This window comes from Equus przewalskii, chromosome 8, assembly GCF_037783145.1.
Source record: "Equus przewalskii isolate Varuska chromosome 8, EquPr2, whole genome shotgun sequence".
In the NCBI taxonomy this organism is placed as follows: Eukaryota; Metazoa; Chordata; class Mammalia; order Perissodactyla; family Equidae; genus Equus; species Equus przewalskii.
In genome coordinates, this window is record NC_091838.1 from 43,090,319 (window position 1) to 43,103,707 (window position 13,389).

The following is a 13,389-nucleotide window of genomic DNA, read 5'->3' on the forward strand; positions in this document are numbered from 1 at the left end:
CTAGTTAAAATGATTGCTGTAAAGCTTTGTATTATCTAACAATTTATCAAGAAAAAAGAAGTAGTATCATTTTAATCAGATTTTGTGCCTGCATGCTGCTCTCAGCTTAATGATTAGAGGCAATATATGCTTTTCTACTTTTTATTTTTTTAACAGCTCTTAAAACATTTTCATCACCCCAAAAAGAAACCCTGCACCCAATAGCAGTCATTCCCTGTTCTCTCCTCAATCCCCCAGCCCTCGGCAACCACAAATCCACTTTGTGTCTCTGTAGATTTGCCTTATCTGAACATTTTACAAATGAAATCATACATTATGGCTTCCTTCACTTTTTTTTTTCTTTAAAGATCTTATTTTTCCTTTTTCTCTCAAAGCCCCCCGGTACATAGTTGTGTATTTTTTTAGTTGTGGGTCCTTCTAGTTGTGGCATGTGGGATGCTACCTCAACGTGGCCTGATGAGTGGTGCCATGTCCTCACCCAGGATTCGAACCAGCGAAACCCTGGGCTGCCGAAGCAGAGCGTGCAAACTTAACCACTCGGACATGGGGCCAGCCCTCACTTTGTTTGTTTTTAAGGTTCATTCATGTTGTGGCATGCATGAGTACTTACTCCTTTTTATTGCCAAATAATATTCTATTTTTATGGACATCCTACACTTTATTTATTCATCAGGGCACATTTGGGTTGTTTCCACTTTTAGGCTATTATGAATAATGTTTCTATAAACATTTGCATACAAGTTTTTGTGTGGACGTGTTGTCATTTCTCTTGGGTACATACCTAGAAGTGGAAGTTGCCAAGTTAAATGTTACCTCTTTGTTTACCATTTTGAGGAACTGCCAAAGGGTTTTCCAAAGTGGCTGCACCATTTTGATTTCCCACCAGCCATGCAGAAGGGTTCCAATTTCTCCACATCTTCCCCAACACTTACTGTCTTTGATTATAACATGTGAAGTATCTCGTGGTTTTGATTTGCATTTTCCTAATGGCCAGTAATGTTGAGGATCTTTTCGTGAGCTTATCGGCCATTTGCATATCTTCTAAGAATTGTTTATTATGATCCTTCACCTACTATTAAATTAGGTTGTCTTTTTTTATCATTGAGTTATAGAAGTTTTTTATTTTTTTAATTGAGTTATTGATAGGTTACAATCTTGTGAAATTTCAGTTGTATATTAATGTTTGTCAGTCATGTTGTAGGTGCACCACTTCACCCTTTGTGCCCAACCCCCACCCCACCTTTCCCCTGGTATCCACTAAACTGCTCTTAGTCCATAATTTTAAAATCCTCATTTGAGTGGAGTCATACACAGATTGTCCTTCTCTCGCTGGCTTATTTCACTTAACATAATTTCCTCAAGGTCCATCCATGTTATTGCAAATGGAATGATTTTGTTCTGTTTTGCAGCTGAGTAGTATTCCATTGTATATATGTACCACATCTTCTTTATCCATTCGTCTGTTGCTGGACACTTAGGTTGCTTCCACGTCTTGGCTATTGTAAACAGTGCTGCAATAAACATTGGGGTGCATAGGACTTTTGGGATTGCTGACTTCAAGCTCTTTGGATAAATACCCAGTAGTGGGATGGCTGGATCGTATGGTAGTTCTATTTTTAATTTTCTGAGGAATCTCCATACTGTTTTCCATAGTGGCTGCACCAGTTTGCATTCCCACCAGCAGTGTATGAAGGTTCCTTTTTCTCTGCAACCTCTCCAACATTTGTTGCTGTTAGTTTTAGATATTTTTGTCATTCTAACGGGTGTAAGGTGATATCTTAGTGTAGTTTTGATTTGCATTTCCCTGATGATCAGCGATGATGAGCATCTTTTCATGTGTCTATTGGCCATCAGTATATCTTCTTTGAAGAAATGCCTGTTCATGTCTCCAGCCCATTTTTTGATTGGGTTGTTTGATGTTTTGTTGTTGAGTTGCGAGAGTTCTTTGTATATTATGGATATTAAGCCTTTGTCAGATATATGATTTGCAAATATTTTTTCCCAGTTAGTGGGTTGTTTTTTTGTTTCAATCCTGTTTTCATTTGCCTTTGAAGAAGCTCTTTAGTCTGATGAAGTCCCATTTATTTATTCTTTCTATTGTTTCCCTTCTCTGAGAAGGCATGGTGTCGGAAAAGATCCTTTTAATACTGATGTCAAAGAGAGTACTGCCTACGTTTTCTTCCAGAAGGCTTATGGTTTCAGGTCTCACCTTTAGGTCTTTGATCCATTTTGAGTTTATTTTGGTGAATGGTGAAAAAGAATGGTCAATTTTCATTCTTTTACATGTGGCTTTCCAGTTTTCCCAGCACCATTTGTTGAAAAGACTTTCTTTTCTCCATTGTATGCCCTCAGCTCTGTAGGAGTTTTTTAATATAATCTGAATACAAGATCCTCATCAGATATATGATGTGCAGATATTTTCTCCCATTCTGTGAATTGTCCTTTGACTTTCTTGATGGTCTTGTTTGAGGCACAAAAGTTTAATTCTGATGAAGTCTAATTTACCAGTTTTTTCTTTTGTTGCTTGTGCTTTGGCATCCTATCTAAGAAAACCGTTGCCTAACTCAAGATCACCAAGATTTACTCCTATGTTTTCTTCTAACTCTGAGCCTGATTAGGGCTCTCAGTTATTGATAAACAGACATGTCCTTAATATTACCTCCAGAATTAGAATTGGAAACTATTTCCTAATGAATTAGATAAATTGATTAGCGAGTTTCCAGTCAAGGAAAACAATGTGTTCACATCAACCTTTTCTTTCTGGATGTCCTGCAGCCAGGCTCAGAAAACAGAAACATTCTTCCATATGCTGAAGACATGGTTTATTATTATTGGGAGCTGCATTAATATAATTTGGATTTGTAGTCCAATTTCTGTCAGGAAGAATGACTCAGATTATTCTGACATAAATTATTACAGAAGTTTTAGGGGTAAAATTTGAAGTTTAGATTTTTTGTATGGATCATGCTCTCTTACAGGAATATTCTAATAACTTTAAGAAACCAAAATCCCAGAGCTATTGAAGGCAAACTTTTTACTCCATAAACATTTATTGAGGACTTTTAATGTGTCTACCTCTGTTGGAAAGAATGACTTGGAACAGCTCCAAGGAACTCATTCTTTCCTTGATTTTCATGACCTTGATATTTTTAAAGATAATGCACCAGTGATTTTGTAGAATGATCCTCAATAGGAGTTTGTCTGAGGTATTCTCATTAAATTTGGATTATACATCTGTGTAGCAGGAATATCACAGAAGTTATGATGTTTTCTAATCACATCAAACTTTCGTTTTATTCGTTTCTTTTAATATTAGTATGGACTCATGTTTTCTTAGTTCTATGGTTCTCAGATTTGAGTATTCATGAGAATCCCTTGGAAGACTTGTTAAAACAGACTGCTGGGCCCCGCCTCCAGAGTTCCTGATTCTGTAGGTCTGGAGTGGAACCCGAGACTGCATTTGTAACAAGTTTTCAGTAGCTGTTGCTACTGGTCCAGGGACTATACTTTTACTTGTTTTATCATAATTCATTTTGATGCTCAAATTGTCCCTAATTTGGCCCGGGGCAAGCTGGCTTTTCTGGTCTATTGACAAATCCCCTTCATTATTTGAGCCCTTCTTTACTTTTTTGCTACAAGATGTTCTTGATAATCATGAACTTTCCCTGCCCCAGCCCTAGAATTGACCATTTTTGCAAGGAGCCCTAGTTTCTTTTAGTGCCGAGTTGTCCTTAGAAGCCAAGATCTGGGCACAAGGTGTGCTTATTGCTTTGGGGAAAGTACCACTCCCAGGCCCTTTCCGGGACAAATCTAAAAAACGTGTATGTACGTACATACATACACGCATTTGTATCTAAACTTCTATTTCTGTCTTGAAACTCATGACTTCATAGTGATACCTCCAATTCTATATAGGAGTAGCCTTGTATAAAGCATCAGAGTCTGAGTCAGGTGAGGTGGTACCCATGTGGGATAGAGGCAGCAGTGGTGATGAGAGATAACTTACATACATTGACACTGATTAAATAATTTAAGTATATTAAAGCTAATAAGACCCACTCTTTCACTGTCAGAGAGGAACCCTACAGTTAATTTAAAAGAGATTACATTTTTTGAATACCTGTTTTTTTTGAAAACCAGTTTACTTTTAAATTGGTATAACAAAGCCTATTTTGGAGTGTAATGACTCCCAATTTCATAGACTTCTATCTTTTTAAAGCATTTCTTGGGGATATTTTGTCTAAATCTCTGAGTGTAGAAGCTGAAACCTGTGCTAATAAAGGTTTTTTTCCTTGTTGCTTTGCATGAATGAGTGAAAAGCATATTTGATATATAAATATAAATAAATGAATTATAAAGTTTTTACTGATTTCCTGAAATTTATATTCCATTATAGGGAAGCATCAATGGTAATATCCTTAATAATTCGACTTTTTATACCTAGTGGTTTAGAAATAGCTTGTGTGACTTAGAATATTTAGTAGTAGCTTTGAAGGTCTTAAAAGCAGAAAGAATCAGTGACAAAATGTTAAAAGTAGCTTTCACATGGCCAGTTGCTAAGATGCCAAATTATCTTGATTTCAACCAAAGCAAGTTGTAGAGTCTAGGCTGAATGGTATAAATTAATATAATTCCTCATTTTCCTTGGGAGTTTCCCTTCTATGTAACGTCAGTGACTACTATCTAAGCTCATGGTGTGTATGTGTGAATAATTCAACTCGATTTCCCTTTACATTAGAAGCTGTGTTGTGTGTGTTAGGGTCAAGATTTGCCTGGACTGTTAAAATTGGCTTTCTGTCTGGTGTGGGCCCTCATTTGGAGGCCCAGTTATCTCACCACTTAGGGTAGAAATTAGAACTGGCTTTAAATCATAATTGGTAATTTGTTTTATCCTTAGGCATACTATTCTGTTCATAACAACAACAATAATAGTTATTCCATTAATAACAATAACAAAAGTAATAACAACTAACACTTCATGTCACTCTGTGTGACAGGCCCTGTTCTAAGTACTTTTACGAAGTCAATTAATTCTCACGTCAGTCCTGTGAGGTTAGGTATAATATTATTACTCTTAGCTTATAGGGGTAGCAGGGTAGGTCGTACATCTAGTAAGTGGCAGTCCCAGGATGTGAACCCAGGCAGTCTGGCTCAGAGGTCCTGCTCTGAAGTCTAACCTAAAGAGGCTATACAAAGCTAGGGCAGTCTCAATGTGTGTTTGAGGGAACTTCTGGAGTTTTTTTCAAATCAAATGGGAAATACGCAAATTCCTGCTCTTACAGTAAGCCTCAGCTCAAATGTCCTTATCTGTCTTCCTCATTTAGTTCATCTTCTGGGGCTTCCTTAACACTTTATTTATGTAAATTTGCATCCACCATGTTTATCGTAATGTGTCTGGTTATCCTGTTAAACGTGACTTCCTGACGGAAAGGATCCTGTATTGTTAGTGGCAGGAATTTAGCTGCTCTCCCGTACTCTCCATTATGCTCCCTGCCACTCACCCCAGATCAACACATAATCTAAGTAGAAGCAATGTGCTTGCTGTGCAAACCGGATTTAAGGCACATCCCCTCCTTCCAACCCTATCTGAGACCCGTCTACTCCTTTCATATGGAAATGATGTAGCTGCCCTATCTGTAATTTGATATCCACAACAGCACACACTGCCTGGCTCAGTCACTCACCTGAGTGAACAAGCAACTGTCTGATTGAGCAAGGGCTTTCCACCAGGCACTGTTTTAGGCTCTGGGATTATAGCAGTGACCAAAGCAGTCTGAAGTCCCTGCCCTCATGAAGCTTATGTTCTAGTGTATCATATAATACAACGTCAGGTAGTGTAAGTGCTGTGATGAAAACAAGGTAAGTGAGGCGAATGGAAAGTGGTGGAGGGAGCTCCGTTTTAAATCCCTACTATGTACAGAGCTGGTGCTTCGTAAATGCTGGAATGAATAAAAATTAAGCTCAAGATAGAAATTTTGTCTACTGTCCTAAACTCAAATAAACTATTATGTTATAGTTCCATTTTGACAGGTGGACATTTGTTTAACCTGTGCTTACAAACAAAATCATCCTCTAGTCCTCGATGAAGCTAGACCCTGCTCAGAAATATTTGACTTGGATCCAAGAACTTGCTCACTGACTGAATTCAAACGAATGATAGTTTTCAGGGTCAAGTTTACATGTATCTTTTAAAAAAATTTTTTTGTTTCTTTTAAAGATTTTATTTTTTCCTTTTTCTCCCCAAAGCACCCCGGTACATAGTTGTATATTTTTAGTTGTGGGTCCTTCTAGTTGTGGCATGGGGGATGCCGCCACAGCATGGCTTGATGAGTGGTGCCATGTCTGCGCCCAGGATTTGAACTGGCAAAGCCCTCGGCTGCCGATGCGGAGCGTGGAAACTTAACCACTTGGCCTTGGGGCCAGCCCTACATGTATCTTTCAATTAATGAATTTGTTAATATTTCCCTTTCAGGACTATTGAAGAAAGATTTATTTTGCTTTGGGATGGCAAGGAGAAAAAGACATTTTTACGAGTGAATAAATTAGGCATGCCAGCAATGGTGATAATTGGGATGCTAGAAAATGTAGCTCAGCCAGGTCTTATTCTCATTTAAAGTCATTCTGTGTCCTAGTTTGTCATCAGATAAGTGGCTTTGAAGTCTGCTTGGTTTCGGAGGACAGCCGCTAATTAGCACGTTGTGTATTTAAAGAGTGTAGCTCTTTTTAAGCCTTTGCCAGTTCTTAGAAGATGAACTTTGAAAGACTGAGATTTGCTTCCTGGCTTTGGAAGTTTGGAGAAAACCCAGCTCACATGTGACCACTTCTGAGCAGCTTTCCCAGCACTCTCCTCGTCTTTGCCCCTTGCCTTCTCCACCCCACCACCCAAAAGAACTGTTTTCCTCCGCCCATCTAATCTGCTCCTGTAATCTTAGCGTTGCTTTATCCTGCATGTTTCTAAGGCTAGTTTGGGACCCATTAGGAGCAGGGGGCTGCCTCGTTCATCCGTTTATCCCCAGGGTCTCACAGTGCCTGACATATGGTAGGTACTCAATAATTGCTTGTTGGATTGAATGTGTTCAAAGTGTCCACTTGAGCCTACTCTCTTAGGAGAAAGAAACGTCTCTGAGTCTGCACACGTAAGTTATGTTCTTTAAGCAAGTGTCGGAAGCTTTAAATGAAGCGCTGCTGCTTACTGACAATTTCATGCATCCAGTGCAGCGTGCCAGGGAATGCCAGGCGGGCTGTCCCCGCGTCACAGGTGCCTCTGCGGGCGTGACAGCAGGGGCAGCAAGGCCGGCCTCGTGTTCCAAGTGCCAGAAGGACAAACCCACTGTGGGGATTTCCTTGTGAAAAGGCATCTGTGCCTCTTCGCTGTTCTGTGCTCTGCCTTTGCTGAGCAAGGGCCTTTTCTTGATTTTCAGGTATGTGCAAAAGAAGCTGCGGCAGATTTTTCCTTTTCAAAGTGAGCTTTGGAGATGACAGACAGAATCTGCTCCAGCAAAGGTGAAGAATGTCTCTTCTATTCATCCTCCCCTCTTGACCTACTCTCTCACTTTAGTTACTCAAATCCTTCCTCAAACCAGTCTATGAAGACTAAGCTTTAGGCAGACTTCTAATTGGATTCCACTGCCTCTCAGGAGGAAAAGCTTTTCTACTGCTTTTCTTTGGGAATAATTTGAATCTGTTTGTTTAACTTTCGAGGACTCACTACTATGTTTCCTATGAAGTGAGAAACACAAAGCTGCCTCGTTATTGAAGTTTATGGCTGGTTTTTAGGTCAGCAGAGGCCGAGACCATGATCAATCGGTGACTTCAAAAAATACGGCACGTTATAGGGATGTGTATGGAGAGAAATACAGTTTTTAATCTTTTTTCAGTGACTGCTAAAATTTAGTCAGCATTCCATTGTAGGCTTTATGGCTGAAGAAAAACTCAAGATCTTTTAGAAGTTTTTCACAGAACATTATGGTGATCAGAGTTTGAAAAATAGTAGCTTTAAAACTTGGTCTCACTATTGTTTCCAATGGCACAAAAGAAAATTGAGAACCGACTTTTTAAATAAGATTCCCTTACAGTAAAGCTTTATAAACAAAATCTGGATATAGTATATTTCAATAAAGGAAATTTCATAATATTAAAAAAATATATGGCACAGGCGTGAAGTAATCTCTTTGAGGGATGTCATCCGTAAAGTCAGTTCTGGGGAAAACCTCTCGTGCTTTAGTTGCCGATTATAACGTTGCATATTGTTTACACGTCATAAGTATTCTCAGTTAGTGTTCTTAAAAAGCCCATATCATTGAACTGGACAGGTACAGAAATTCCCACGTTGGAGAAGCAATATAGGTGGAAAGGAGACAGGCTTTAGTTTCATCAGCACCAGGATTACACTCCAGCCCTGTTATTGGCCAGCATCATGACCTTGTCAGTTACATAGGTCATATAATCTCTCTGAGTCTCAGTTTCTTCATTTGAAAGTTGGGGTCAATAATACTTATCTTGAAGAATCGTTGAGTAGGTTCAATAAGAGTTCACAAAACTCTTACACTGGTGCTTGACACACAGTAACTGGTCAAAACTATCATGAATTTTGTGGCTATCATGAATTTGAAATGATCTCCTTGTGAAAATGCTATACATGTGCATCAAGAGCAAATTTCATTTTGTTCTTTTGGCAGTATTTTAAGCCTATATTTGTGTCAAGATAATTCTCTGGTTCCAAAAGTTAAATACAGAGATTATATAGTCTCCTTGGGAAAAGAAATTGCAAAGCAAATAACTTGGCATCTTATGTAGAGAAATAAATTAAATGCCAGAAATATCCAAGCAGAGTACATCAGATTATCAAGGGAGAGTGGGAAGAATCCAACAGAGGCACTCAAGAGCACTGATGCTTAAGGGAAAGGCAAAAGACATCTCTGAAAGGAGATTTTGAGGAGGGAAATTCAAGCGTTCCCGAAGCCAAAGGAGGAGAGCATTTGTGGACAGGAGAGTGAGCAGTCAAGAGCGGCAATGTTAGAAGTGTCTGTTGGAGTAAAGAAGGGGGTTGTGGATCACTTGGCTCAGAGCTCCTTATAGAGTGTTTGGGTCTAAAGTTTGAGGCAGCATGGAAGGAGGGGAGAGGACGGGGAGAGGGCATGGAGAGTGCAGATGTGAATAATCCTTGCATCAGGTTTGGTTAGGAAGAAAAAGTACTAGCCAGAGAGGGGCTTGGAGGTGAGAGTTCTGTTTTTGCTATAACATGGGAGCTAATCAAACCAGTTTAAGAGCTGATGGGAAGGAGCCAATGGAGAGAGAAGGGTTGAGATTGGGGATAACTGATGGATCTTTGAGCCAAGAAAGCAGGAAAGGTGGGAACATGGGAGGAGGACCGTGCTTCCATTGTGCCTGGAGGGAGGAGGCAAGCCACAGTGTAGATGCAGATGAGTTTGTAGGTGGCCTGGCCAGCTCCCTTCCAGTGGCTTTTCTTTTCTTGTGGAGTTAGGGGTGAGATATTCTTCTGAAGGGGTAGAGTGTGGGGAGAAGCAGTGGGGTAGGAGGCTTGAGAAATGGAAAAAACTTGAATTGGCTGTTGTGGAGACTGGCAGAGAACCTAGAAGGATTGCTGGACTGCCTGGAGGTCCAGTTGCAGTTGGAGACCATGAACTTGTAGTGGCCTAACCACAGGGTCGAGGGACATTTCTACAGGTTCCCTTTAAAGCCTGGATTTAGAAGCCAGAGTGGAGGCAGGGGGCAGGTGGAAGTGGCCTGGAGTTATCCAGATTTGGGGAGTTTTGCCAGGTGAGTGCAATGGAAAGACAATGAACTTAGCAGTGGAGTTGAGGATATGTGTAAGGCAGTGACTGACATCATGTGTCATGGAGTCTGGGTTTGATAGGGAAGGAAGTAAAAACATGAGGGAGTTGATAGAGAAGGAGAAAGCAGATGAGTCCAGATACTGAAGGTCTCGCTGAAAGAAAATACAGATGTGGTGATAGTAATTGGGATGAAAAATGGTAGCTTGTGATCAGAGTAAGCTATTAGATTTAAGATTTCATAGGTAGAGCAATTCTGAGTGATGAGAAGGTCCACGGGGTGTTCAAGGGAAGGGTGGCTTAAGTGGCGTTGAGGGGACACTCCTTTAAGATCAAAGAACTAAGATCTTAAAGCTACTCAGGATAATGGCAGGGCTTGGGGTGGAAAGAAAGATTGAGCAAGGTGCCAAAGGCTCCTTAAATGAGAAGGAAGAATGACTGGGGGTTCACATTTGACACCGACAGAGTACAGTATAAAGTCCAGTTTAGCATCAGCCTGAATGGGCAGAGGAATTGTCTTCTGGAACTGACATTGGGGTTCTTCTCCCACCTCCTGGGTACAGTCTGTGAGGTGAGGGAGAATGACTGGCATCTCCTTGGGAAGGCCATGGGGAAGAAGCAGCATCCTTGCAGGGATGAGCTGTGATTCATTTAACCTGAGGAGGTGGAGGGAAGGACTCATTAGTGACATGATTGTGGATGAGAGAGATTTTGCCATGGAATGTTCTAGAGGGCTCCAGCAAAGGCTACAGAGAGAAGGGAGCAGTAGGAGGTTGGTCATAGCAAGGAAGTTCAGATCCCTTTAGGGGTTAGAATGTAGGCAGAGACAACTAGAGGGGCGCCCATTTTGGCCACTGGCCGAAGATAATAGGAATCTGGTGCTTGGAGGGATTGGCTGGCTGCAAGTGTTCCAAAGGAATGAGTCCAGAAGTCCTCTAGTAGATGAGATGGGGAGGAGGGCCCAGGTCTTTCTGGAGGGGGCAGGCTTCCTTGGACTGGGAAGGGAAGATTTTCCACAGAGGGAGGGTCATGGTCAGAGGCACAGAGAAGAGGATGTCTCATGCCACCAGACACCAATAATCAAGTAGTTCAGTGTGGCTGGAATGCAGTGTTTCTGGAAGAGCGACTGAGTGTCAGGTGGGGCCAGACAGTGAGGGACCTTGCAGCACCTGCTCAAGAGTTAGGACTTTAAGTGGGGATGTGCCACCATCAGTCACGTAATACCAGTGAGGGAAGTGGGCTGAATGCAGACGAGACAGGGAGAGGGAGACTTCAGAATGTTAAGGCTCTGACCCTCGCTGCACTGTGCCCCGCCCCCCAAAGGAACTCTAAATACTAATATAGCCACTAAAGAACAGATCTTTTTGTACATTTTGATTTTTTTTGGACCTAAAGTGAACAAATAGAGGTAGTTGCTGTTTGTGGTATCAACTCTAATAAATCTTTTGTAATTTAATCTAAAACCCTGAGCTCACTTAGAAACCAAATATATGCACATCAGTGATGCGCAGTGACCTCACCACCTGACACTCCTTAAATGAGATGTTGTTATGCTTATAAATTTATTCATGCCTTGACTTCTTTAATTAAAAATCCCAGGAATAAGTAATTCAGAAATACAAAGATAGACTAGAGAAATAAAAGGTAACTGAAATAAAAACCTAAGTAGGGACCCAAGGTAGAATTGGGGCTCTGAAGTGCTACAGAGATTGATGGATTCACACTGTGATTATTAGATGTGACATTCTCAGAGCTGTCAACAGTTGGGTTGTTTAAACATTCTGAATTTATTCTGGTTTCCCCATGACTGCTCAACAATGAACTATCAACTCATCACTCTTATTCCTTTTGCTCTTTTGCAATAACAACAACAGGCGTCTATATAGGTTGGGAAGGTCAGTCCCATTTCAGATAAAGGACAGATCATTTTGCTGATCGTCAGTCTGTCTCAAGATGTTCTCACTGAGTCGAGTCCAGTAATAGAGACTATTTTTTTATTCTGTGATACAACTCCCTTAGCCTGTGGATGGTATATGGGGTAGAGGCTGTGTATATGTGGGTATGCATGCAAGTGTGCGTGTTCTTATGCGTGAGTCTTGGGTGGCATAGTCAAGGTTCATACCTTGGTTGGAACTTGAGACGTAGAGTTCTTGTTACCTCCAGCCTCGCCTGTTGTGAGGGAGTAGGTGAACACAATAGTAGAAGTTTGAGGCTGGAGGGCCTTTCGGTCATCTAACCCTCATCTATCTGTCCACGTGAGGAATCTGAGATCCAGGGTGGTGACTTGCCTGAGGTCATGCAGAGGCAGTGAGACAAAGGCCTGCCAACAACCCAAATTTCCTCATTTTTTAGTTACTCGGCATTTGCTAATTGGCATGATTGAGGCACCGGTGTAATTTTGATACAGAACGCTGAAATAAAGGGCTGTCCTTTAAGATGAAAATTGTAATGAAGAGAACAGAGAGCAGGACGGCTTTCCCTAATGGCCCATCTCACAGTCCCAGATGGTTCTAGTGTTTGGGTACAGTTGGGTGGGGAGTGGAAAGACAGCTGCCCCACGTGTACTTCTGTACACGGGGGTTACATTCTACAATAGCACATGGGGCAAAAATCCAGCAAAGGTAAGGCCCCTTCTGAAAATCCTTCAGGAGCAGACCTGCATATGTCTTAGTGAGACAAACACGGCTCGCATTTCCTCCAGCATGGAAAGGTGGGCTTTTTCTTCATTTAAGCACCAGACGAAGCTGCTGGCTTGCGTTTGGAGCTGTGCTGTAGCCCAAACACACATCTCTAAGCACTGAGCAGTGAGAGGCTCACCCTGTGAGAGGCCCTGGGGTCCGAGACTGACTGAGGGGACAGTAGGACAGCAGCTTAAGCTCTAAGGGAAGGTGGGAGGGTGGGCAACAGCATCTACACTAAACCAAAACTAAAATCTACTTAGGTTTTTAATTTAATCATCTAATTAAATTTAAGCAATTTAAAAGCATATTTGCACAGTTGATGCCACTGTAGACTATCAATTTGTTGAAACCAATTAGTTCCAGTATGAAAGTCACATAAATGAGATTGTCCCATCCCACTAACATATTTCTTTCTCTCTTCTCTTCTGTCCTCCCTTTCCCCCCATTTACCTTCTTTCTCCAAACTTAGCTTCTGTTTTTTTTTTTTTCTGGCGGAATTCTTTAATTTAACCTCCCCATCCCGCTCAGCTGTGTCTTGCTAAGAACATGATCACCAGTGTCTACATCCCTCCATTCAGTCCGTATCTCTCCTCTCCTCCGAGCTTGTCAACTACAGCTTGTTACCCTTTGGAGGGACGGGTAAGTGCTGTTTTTCTTGTTTTTAATTAAAAAAATTTTAAGTGTTTATTTTGTTCTAGGGAAAAAAATATTTGATGACTTCCCTTCTCCTTTAATTTTTCCTCTCTTGAGTTAATGCTAGTGTAGGGGAGGAAGACTTTCCCTCTACCTAATGTGGGTTCATCTGGCTGGAGAACGAATTAAATTCACGTGAGACAGAATAGCAAGAGAAAATTAAACAAAGCTTTATGAGGACCATGGCCCGGGGCCTTTCTTCCCGAAGGAAGAAGGGGCAC